Source organism: Equus przewalskii, chromosome 9 (genome assembly GCF_037783145.1).
Source record: "Equus przewalskii isolate Varuska chromosome 9, EquPr2, whole genome shotgun sequence".
Taxonomy (NCBI): domain Eukaryota; kingdom Metazoa; phylum Chordata; class Mammalia; order Perissodactyla; family Equidae; genus Equus; species Equus przewalskii.
This window is the reverse complement of record NC_091839.1, coordinates 13,591,437-13,602,431: the sequence shown is the minus strand read 5'-3', so window position 1 is coordinate 13,602,431 and position 10,995 is coordinate 13,591,437. Positions and strand designations below refer to the sequence as shown.

At 48.0% G+C, this 10,995-nt stretch overlaps 1 pseudogene; it reads left to right on the top strand.

Annotated features, from left to right (window-relative positions):
- Positions 1-1,208: 1,208 nt before the first annotated feature.
- On the top strand, positions 1,209-7,402 carry LOC103540397 (cell adhesion molecule CEACAM6-like; annotated as a pseudogene).
- The last annotated feature ends 3,593 nt before the right edge of the window (positions 7,403-10,995 follow it).

Below are 10,995 nucleotides of genomic sequence, written 5' to 3'. Positions count from 1 at the left end.
TCTCACCCAGGACACACAGTAACCTCCCCCTTCACACCCAGGAGCTGTAGTTCCTAAGGCACCAGGTACTGGGTGTCTGTTCCTGGAAGCAGAGATCAGACTGGTGCCACTGGAGATGGAGGGCAGGTCCCCTCACCAGTCATTACTCCACTTGCCCCTTTCTCACCTCCAGAGTCACCTCTGTGACCTGACTGCTGGGAGTAAATCCAACTTTCCCAGAGCATTTGAGGACACTGGGAAGACCCTAGTGCCCAGCTGGGTTTCTGTGTCACAAACAGAAATAATCTCCCTGGTTTGGAGACTCCCGGGTCTCTGTGTGGTGCTGACAGACACAAGGCCAGGACACAGCAGAGGCCAACGCTGGGGCCAGGCGGGTTGTCCTCTCAGGGCACAGGGGTCCCCATCAGCCTTGCTATTGAAAGTGTGCTCCACAGGCCAGTGTGATCAGCATCACCTGAGAGCTTGTTAGATGCAGACTTTTGGGTCCACCCCACACCTGCCGGGTGAGAATCTTCATTTTTGCAGAATCTTCTGACTCTGAATAGGAGAAGGGGAGAGGCTGCTGAATCCCCACAAAATGGGGTCTCAGCCTGGCTGGGTATCCACAAACCTGGGAAGCTGCTAAAGTAGCATTTCTAAGGTGTCACCTGGGCATTCACAGTCTTTATAAAGTTCCACGGGTGATTCCAATGCACAGTGGGGGTGACATCTCTGTGACAAGAGTTCCTGATGTAGCCCCAGAACTCCTGCTCTGAAAAGAAAAGCCAGAAAGGAATGTGAGAGAGGAGGGTGACTGTGCCCCCCGAGCCAGAATTGTGGGGACTGCCCAGGACACCGACGGCCCAGGCTTACCCTTGTCCAAACATGGGGTGTATGTGTGTGCATGTGTGTGTGTATGAGTGTGGTGGGGAACCAGTGCTGAGAAGGCAGAGGACTCAGCAGTTCCCAGGGAACAGAAATATAGGTAGAAGGAAAGAGGAAGAAGGGAGAAAGGGATGCATGAATGAGGGGCGGGAGAGGGAGAGACCTGGGCAGAGACCACACTCCCAGCCCACGTGACCTGGAGAGGCACTCCTGCTCTGGGAGGAGGCTCAGCGAAGACGGAGGAAGGACAGCAGAGCTGACATCTCGGGAGCAGCAGTCCTTGTGAGCATTTCTGGACCCCAGCTCTTCTCACAGAAGGAGGGACAGAGCAGGCAACGGACACCATGGAGTCCCCTTCATCCCCTGTCCACAGAGGGCATGGCCCCTGGCAGGGGCTCCTGCTGGCAGGCCAGAGGGGACATTCTCTGAGGGTGGGAAGGGGGATGGGAGAAGAGAGACTGGCTGGGGTCTCTTGGGGAGAACAGGGCTCTGAGAGGGGACAGAGGGCTTCTGTTTGGCCCTGAGGGGAGAGGACATGGGATCAGGGTAGGATTGGGGGAGGGGGTCTCAGAAACAGGAAAGCCTCATGATCTTGAAGTGGGGAGAAGCAGGAATATCTCAGTTGCTGTAGCTTTCCACATTAGTCATCACTAACCAATAATTTTTGAGGAAAATTGATGACAATAATAATAATTATTTGAGGATGGCACCAGAAAAACTCAACTAGGTGCACTAAACGTTGCCCTTACCCACCTCCATTAGAAACTGGAAAATAAACACCAGGATGTGGAGGGCCCTGGGAACACGCATTCATTCATCCACAGGTGTTTGCAGCCTGTTCCAGGCACTGGGAGAACAGCAAGATCAGACAACTTCCTGCCCTCAGGAACTCATGTTCTGTGGGGAGGAGGAGAGAGAAGCAAGAGATTTAGAATGTGAGGTCAGGGACTGACATTGTCATGCAGAAAACAGAGCAAGGAAAGGTCAGAAAGTGAAGACAGAGCGTCTTTAGAGCAGGTGGTCAGGGAAGGCATCTCCCAAGGATGCCCCTGAGAGTGAGCAGGGTGCTGAGGGCAGGGAGGGAGTGAACTGGGCAGACACCTGGGGAAGAGTAATGGGAACAGAGGGAATAACAAGTTCAGAAGTGCTGAAGTAATGGTGTTCATGCTGCTGACCTTGACCGGTATACACACTTACACACACACACAAACACACACACCCTCACACACACATTCCAAGTCTAGGAGGTAAAGAGACCGGCTCAGGACCCAGGGCCTCATCTTTCCATCCCAATACATAGTTCCAAATATTGATTGATCTCTCTCTCTTCCCTCCTAGTCTCAATCATAACCTTCTGGAACACACGCACCACTGCCAGAGTCACTGTTGAATCGGTGCCGCCCAATACTGCCAAAGGGAAGGATGTTCTTACTTGTTTACAATCTGCCTGGGAATCTTTTAGGCTATGTCTGGTACAAAGGGGACAGAGTAGAGCCCAAACTTCAAATTCTATCATATGTAATAGACTCATCAGAAATTACCCCAGGGCCGGTATACAGCAGTCAAGAGACAATATACCCCTGCTGCTCCAGAACGTCACCCAGGAGGACACAAGATACTACACCCTACAAGTTACAAAGAAAAATTTCCTAATTGAAGCAGGAATTGGACAGCTCCACATATACCGTGAGCGATTCCTCTCTGACCTCTGGGTGTTGGATGGGGTGATTCTACTTCACAACCACAGGATTGACAGGCCCGGACTGTGCCTACATCCCCCTCTGCATTCTGTCTCATGTTAAGGTTTGAGCATTTAGTGGTGGACACGCACAGTAGAGACAAACTTCATAAGATCAGAATACCCTTCCCAGAATGCAGCCCTTGCAGACATTCCCTGCAGAGAGAAGGACCAGTCTGATGGGAGTAACTCAGCAGAGGAAGGTCAGTCTCAGTCCAGCTCCCTGGGTCCCTCCCCATGAACATGACCCTAAGAAAGACTCTGCAGGGCTCAGTCAGCGCCTGGCCTGAGGGGCCCCCTGGGATCCTCACAAAGAAGCTCAGCCCTGGGAAGCCCCTGCCCAGACCCATGTCTCAGGGGTCCTGACTCCAGTGACTCGGGAATCTATGCAAGGGATGGGTTTTGCCCTCCTGGGCAGGGCTGACAGGGAGCAATGTTTTCCCGGCCGTCCCAGTCCCAAGGCTCCTGAGCTGGTCACCAGCCAGGGCTCAGCCCCAAGAGCCACATCTGGGAAGGGGCAGGGGCAGAGCCTGGCCTTTCACCTGAGACTCAGCATGGAGAGCACAGATGAACAAGGCACCCAGGCCATTAGCTGACAGCCCTGGGCCCTCAGGAGACTTCAGAGGAAGGTCAGTGTTCCCAGGTGAGGCACAGAGGAGAGAAGATGCTGCTGGCAGCTCCTCATCCACCAGGGATCAGGCCCAGGGGCATTCCCTCTTAGAATCAAACGATAACAGATACATTTATTTGAGCAGCTCCTTTCTACCAAGATTTAAGTCAGGAACTGTCAATATTTTAAGGTTATTTCACTGACAACCTGGCAGCCAAATATTAATCCTACTTCATTGAGGGGAAACTGAGGCACAGGGTGATACAGTCTCTAAATCAGGGTCACAGAGACCATGAGCAGCAGATCAGTCACACGAGGTCGTCTGCAGCCACAGCCCCATCCTCTACTCCACCCAGGGGCCTTATTAGGTGTCTGTGACCCCAAGACAGGTTGTTGGTTCAGATACTTTCTTCTCGGGTATCCCCAGCTCAGAGGGAGAGATTCCGGTCTGGGGAGTGAGAGCAAGTGGAGAATTCACCCCCGTTTACTGAAGAACTAAATTACCTGCTTCAAGAATTAGAGTCAGTGCAGGAATGACAGGCCACCCCTCAGGTGTCTGGTCCAACCTCCCTGCACTGGACTTGAAGTCACTTACTTGTTTCCTGATGTGTTGGTGTCCCTCCCACTGGTGGATAAAGGAAAGACTTTGCCATCTCACTCCCCACTCGACACCTGCAGTCAGCACCTGGCCCACGTGTAAGAAACTCTCAAGTGAAGGAATGAATGGTGAATGAATGATCCAAAAATTTCTTCAGAGACTGGAACCTGGATGCACAAACCCTGGAATTCTGGCCACACAGGACAGATTCTCTGACCCTCCAGGGGCTGAGGCTAATGTCTCAGACCTCTTCCTGCTCTCTAGGGGAATACTCCTTCCCACAGTTGGTGTGAGACCCTGGGGTATTAACCATAATTTTCACATAGAGAAGAATTTTAACTTCTTCTCAAATTTCTATCTCATAACCACCAAACACGGTTTGTCCGTGGAGGCCATATTTGCAGCAAGTTCAGGCTCCTCCCTTTCCATCAGTCACTCTTCTGTATTTGCACACGTCCACAGCTGCCCTCAGCAGAGACAGAAGAGACATTAAAGACCAAGGACAGAGATCAGGTTCTGCTGCCAAAGCTGAACAGCTCCTGCCTGTCTCATCACTCTTTTCTGGATCATTCTTTGGATTCAATCATTTATTGGGTCACTGACTCATGTCAGTTTCAGTCGCCTGGGAAGATCTGATCCACATCTTTGCCCTGAGCCCGAGTACTCGCCTGACTGCCCTGCTTGCTCCTGGTCCTCATGTGTTATTTACACTCAAACTCCAAATCCATCATTACCCATCTCTAGGAGAACCTTGAAAATGGTGCCTCAGAAAAAACACACCTCACTGGGTGATGGAGGTGTGTGCAGTGGGATGGAGTCAGCCCTGGTTGGCCAGGCAGTGAGATGGTCAGTGAAGAACCAGCAGAGGTATGGAGGGTGGGGTGTGGGAGTGATGGTATCTCCGACTTCTGTCCTGTGCCTTTTCAAGACCAAACCCTGCTAACATATTGACACTTGAGAAAGTCTGTGCTTTCTCCCGGACGTAGAGCCAGCGGCCTTACGTTCCCTAAGCACTCCGATCCTCATGCATTTGTCTTCATATACACAAACCCGCATTATTCTTTCAAGGACTCAAGTTGACTGAGTGGTGAGAGATGCCAACTCTGATTTGCCCATTTTTCAATCAGGTTATTTGGTTTTATTGTTGTTGAGTTTAGCAGTTCTTTGTATATTCTGGATATTCACCCCTTATTGATATATAATTTGCAAATTATTTTCTCCCATTCCATAGGTCACCTTTCACTCTGTTGATTTGTCCTTTAATGAACTGAAGTTTTTCTTTGTTTTTTTTAAAGATTGGCACCTGAGCTAACATCTCTTGCCAATCTTGTTTTTTTTTTCTTTCTTCTTCTTCTGCCCAAAGTCCCCTGGTACCTAGTTGTATATTCTAGTTGTAGGTTCTTCTGGTTGTGCTACATGGGACGCTGCCTCAGCATGGCCTGATGAGCGGTGCTAGGTCCACGCCAAGGATCGGAACCGGCAAAACCCCAGCTTCACACTTCTGCATGCGGATGTCCAGTATCCCAATACTCTTTCTTGAAAAGACTGTCCTTACTCCATAAATGGTCTTGTCTACTTTTTCAAAATCATCTGATTACATTATTGGGGCTTTATTTCTGTATGGCTATTGTATCCCATGATCTATGTCTGTCTTTATGTCAGTGCCATGATATTTTGGTTCTTTAGCCCTGTGGTAAGTTTTGAAATCAGGAAGTGTGAGTCCTCCAATTTTGTTCTCCTTTTTAAAGATTGTTTTAACTATTCAGGGTCCCTTGAATTTTAAGTTGGATTTTTTGATTTCTGCAAAAATTTCATCAAGATTTTGATAAAGTGTATATGAAATATGAAGATAGTTTGGGGGATATTGGCATCTTAACAATATTAATTCTTCCCATCCATGAACATAGACGTCTATCCACTTATTTGTGTCTTCTTTAATTTCTTTCAAAATGTTTGGTCGTTTTCAGTGTACACATCTTTCACCTCCTTGTTTAAGTTTATTCCTAAGTATTTTATAGTTTTTGATGGTATTGTAAATGGAATTGTTTTCTTCATTTCTTTTTTGCATTGTTCATTGTTATTGTATATAAATGTAACCAATTTTGAGTGTTGATTTTTGTCTCCTGCAACTTTGCTGAATTTGTTTATTAGTTCTAACAATTTTTTTTGTGTGTGTGTGGAATCTTTAGGGCTTTCTACATATAAGATTATCTTCGGCTAAAAGAGAGAGTTTTTCTTCTTCCTTTCTAATTTGGATGCCTTTTATTTCTTCTTCTTGCCTCATTGTTCTGGCTAGCATTCCTCTACTATGTTGAATAGAAGTAGTGAAAGCAGCATTGTTTTCTTGTTCATAATCTTAGAGGAAAGTTTTCAGTGTTTCTCCGTTGAGTATAATGTTAGGTGTGGGCTTTTCCTTTATGACCTTTGTCATATTGAGTACTTTCCTTCTATTCCTAACAGTTCCTGTCTTTTGTTAAAACTGTAACCACTTCTCTGTAGAGGTTTCCTTCACCGTGATATTCAAGCCACAGAACAGGAAGTAAAAGTCCTCTTCAGAGTGAGAAATCCCTTGGATTAAGAAGCTCTCCAGGCCCTAAGGCTGTGGTGAGGCATCCTCACTCCCTAATAAATTATTTAACAAGAAGTAAATACCTTCCCACTTTATGTAACATTTCCTTGGCCCCAGAGATGGACAGAGCCGGCAAGCCCGCCTTCCCCAACACACACGGAAGTGTGTATAGGAATACGGCCTGATCTTTTCTGAAGTCAAAGAAAGTTCTAGGAAAAAATCAATGAAAGTTCATGAGAGAAAAATTCTACCTGATGATGAGGTCATAGGACACATGGGATGGGATGAGTAGAGGTTCCTGTTGCTGATACTACAGAGATGTCCAGAGTATTGATCAGGGGTCATCCTGGGGTGATATAGGGGTCCAAGGGGGAGATGCAGCCAGCTCCTTACAGATCCTCCCCTGAACAGAGATGCTTGTCTTTCTGCAGAGATCAGGACCATCTTCTGGGTCACCTTTACAGAGTGGCTGAGATCTCTGAGGAAGGAGTGTAGTCCCTGGCCCCAGGCCCACTCTCTGTCAGTCACCTCCTCTGTTTCTCCACAGAGCCAGTGTCAAAGCCCTCCATCTGAGTCAGCATAGGACATAAGGACCCCAGTCACAGAACATAAGGACCCTGTGGTCCTGACCTGCCTCATGCATGACCCTGGTATCTCCATCCAGTGGTTCTTAAATGACCAGAGTCTGCAGCTCACAGAGAGGACGAAACTATCCCAGGACACAGCACCCTCACCATAGAATGTGTCAGGAGGGAGGATGCTGGAGATTATCATTGTGAGTTCTCCAATCCAGTCAGTTCCAGCAAAAGTGACCTCCTCTGGCTCGATGTGAAATATGAGTCTGGCCCTCTGGCTCTCCTACCCTCCTCCGTGTTATTAACCTCTGAATAGATTTTTTTTTCTTATCTGTAAAATTATGATTCTGATGCAATTTTTAAGTAGAGTTGTTATGAGTAGTCAATGATGAAGGTGGAAATTCCTTGGAAGACTCACATTGAATCAGTAAATGCTCAACAATGTGAACTGACTTTGTCATTATTGTTGGCATAAGGCCATATTCCACTCCAGGTCCCAGCTCTTGTGGGTCTCACTGGCACCATCTCCACAGTGGAAGGACAAGCAGTGGCTTTGCAATGAGGCGTGGGAGCCCATGATAAGCTCTCAGGAATCATAGCTCTATCCTTCCTCCAGGGGGAGGTGTGGATGGCACCTGGACTGTGACAGAGACAACAGGAACAGATAAGAGGACATCCATATGGGTATCAACACTGATCTTTTTCTCCCTGTCCAATTCCTCTGGAAGAATTCCTAAAGTCTTCCTAAGTATTCTTATTTTCACGTCAATAGAGTTTTTCGTGTAGGTTCAGTAAGATTCTGTCCTCCTTGTTACTAGAATATCATTGAAAACCTAGCTGGTACAACTACGTCTTTTACTTGAATGTCTTATTTGAGAATGACGCCCATGGGATCAGATATGACCCACACTCTAAGGAGCTAAGGTTGACTTGATGAGTATTTTGGGGATCTGGGGAAGAGAGAACCTCACTCAAAGCTATAGACACTGCAGGTGAGTCCTGATGCCCAGGATTTCTAATGTCAAGAGGCTGTTAAAAGTTCCATCTGAGGTTCCTTAGGAAACCCTGCATCAGAGGAAACTGTGTGGTGAGTGTGCAGTTCCACAGCACCTGTGTAAAATCAGGCCAAATCGAGTGAGAGCAGCCTTGTTTCAGGATCAAGAACACTCTTCCTCGGAGATGATCTTTGATCAAATGGAAGTGACTGTCAGAGAAATGTTGAGTCTCATGGAAAAGTCCAGCAAGCACAGCCTTCTGATGATCAGATTCGGGCCCTGTTCACCGTCTCTCTGCTGTTTTGCACATCTTTACAAATTGCAGGGAACTGATGGAGATGCAGACTGGGTCTTGGCTGATAGAGATGGGGTTGTGTTTCCCTCCCACTGTGCAGAAAGCAGTTTTGTCATGACCTAGAGGCCTGATGTTCCCCTCAGACTCATTCAACTTCAGGCAGTTCGTCCTGACTCTAGGCCCCTGGCCTCCATTTTCTCAGAGCATTTCCTTTAGAAATGTAATTGCAACCTGTAATTGCAGATTCTTTCTCTGCACTTTCGTCTCCTTAAAATTTTCTTCCCAGGGGCCGGCCCGCTGGTGCAGCGGTTAAATGCACACATTCCGCTTCAGCGGCCCGGGGTTCACCCGTTCAGATCCCGGGTGTGGACATGGCACCGCTTGGCAAGCCATACTGTGGTAGGCATCCCACATATAAAGTAGAGGAAGATGGGCACGGATGTTAGCTCAGGGCCAGTCTTCCTCAGCAAAAAGGGAGTTGGCGGCAGATGTTAGCTCAGGGCTAATCTTCCTCAAAAAGAAAAAGAATTCTCTTCCCAGTTTTAGGATCCAGGGAATGTCTTTCCCAAGGGCTTGGGCCCAACCCTTTGACATGTAACCCTCCTGGAAGATGCTGCCCCTGCCTCATAGTCTCGGAGGGAGGGCGGGAGACTAACTTCAGTAGGTCCCTATACAACCAAGATGTAAAATGACCTCCTGTCAGGAATTTATGAGAAGTTTTACTTTTCTTTAGAGTAAGGCTGATTAGTAAACACAAGTGACCTACATTACCCTCTACCCACTCTTAAAATCTCTCCAGCCTTTTGTTTCAGGTGTTGAGTTCAGTTTCTCCCCTATTTCTTTGAGCTTGAATAAAGTCTTTCTGCTTCTTTAACTTTGGCACAATTTTTACTTTGACATTCCCTGCCTGTATTTAGCTGATCCTGTCATCTTGCACACAGTGTCAATCCTCACCATATTTTCAAATCCTCTAATTTCTTTCCTTATCTGGCTACAATCCTCCAAATGAACATTTCCAATTTTCCTCCCTCCCTTCTGACTTGGCCTCTACAGCAGGAGATGACCTGACTGCCCAGATCCTTCTGGGGTCCCAGTTTGCCCCCTACCTTGCCTTCGTTCCTAGGATCTGAGAAACACAGTGAGCTGAAGTCCAACGACTTGAAAGAGATGTGGAAGATGCCCCACCACAGTGGCCCGAGCCCCCATAGTGTCCTCATTCCACACACATGGTCACCACACCTTCAAGGAACAAGATCATGCAGATTTTTAAAGTCATTCTGTCATAAAACCCAACAACTCCAGTGGACAAGCAGGTCTCTGCCATATCAACCACCCCACATCCACACTGGATCATTCCTGTCCAGGGCCCTCCCCAGCCTTGGGCTCAGACATCTGTGTCCTCATTCTTTTCTTTCTTTGCTGTTTTTACAAACGCCATGTGTCTAATCTAAGGAGAGACCACAAACAAAACCTGGGAAATGGTAAATAGAATCTGTCCTCTGGTGCTGTGTCATTTCCTTCTCCTTTTGGCCTATGGGGAGTTTGGCTGAATCCTTGGAGATCCGGTGATGAGGTGGAGCAGGGGTAAGCAGAGGTGGGCATTGAGGGGTGGTGTGGAGGGATGAGGTCTGTGCAGAGTCCTGGTGAGAAATAGTAACTCCTGGGTGGGTTTTGGGGTATTTGGCATGACTTCAGATCTAGTGGGGCCATGTAGGAGGGCACTTTTTGGGGGCCTCCAAGATGAGCTGAGAATTCTGAGCAAGAGGCTGCTCCCCCTGTTGAGGGAGGTGCAATTGGAGCTGGTGCAGTGAAGTTGGGGTGCCATTCTTCTAGATTTGGTTGGGAGTGACTGGTGAGATAAAGGTTTGGGGAAAAGAATAAATTCTTGAAGGCTCAGATTAGTGTCCTGACAAAGGATAATTGGGGATAAGAGGGAGTGCCAGATGTACAGGCTGAAGTGGATACGGGACAGGGCACAAGGAGGAAAGGGAAATGAGCATCCAGTGGGGGCTAAGAGTTTGGAGAGTGAGAAAAGATTGGAGGACAGAGGACACCATGAACGCAGAAGACTAGAGTTGAGGGAATTTGGGGAATCAAGTCAGGAAGGGAGTTTGAGCGTGGGGTAGTCACACTAGAAAAGGAACCAGGGATGGAGCTTGGGGGAATGTGGTGAATGCAGGGCAGGTGTGGCAGTGAGGACTAAGTTGAGGGCCAGAGTTTTCCAGTCACCAGTCCTGACCAGGTGAGACATGTGCAGGTTGCTCTCAAAGCCTGGGAGCACTGTAGAAAAGCCAGATCTCACTCTTGTCCCCTGAGACCTACTTCAACTGAGTCAACAAGTGAGCCATGTCCCCAGCGGATTTTTGTGTGAGTGAGTAAGGCTGAATAGGAGCCTGCGGACAGGCAGGGGAAGGCAAATGTGGGGATGGGGAATGAGTGGCAGAATGAGGTTGGAGTGTGTGCAGGCTTTTCCTTCTTGGTTGACTAGTCAGCGTGAACTTCCAATGAATCCACAGGTGAGAGCTGTGTGACAGGTGAGGGGCGGTAGGTGTCATGAGCATCTGAACACCTGTCCTCCTCTAGTCCAGGAAGTGCCACTGCCATTTGTGATGTATCTGCTCTCCCCACCTGACTTTATGTTGGTGGGTGTGATAGAAACCCAGGTCATGAGGAGGAGTTCTGGCTCCCTGGTCACATTACACCCCATGTTCATATGTTCCATCTCTCCTGAGGCGTAGGAGCAGATCAGGA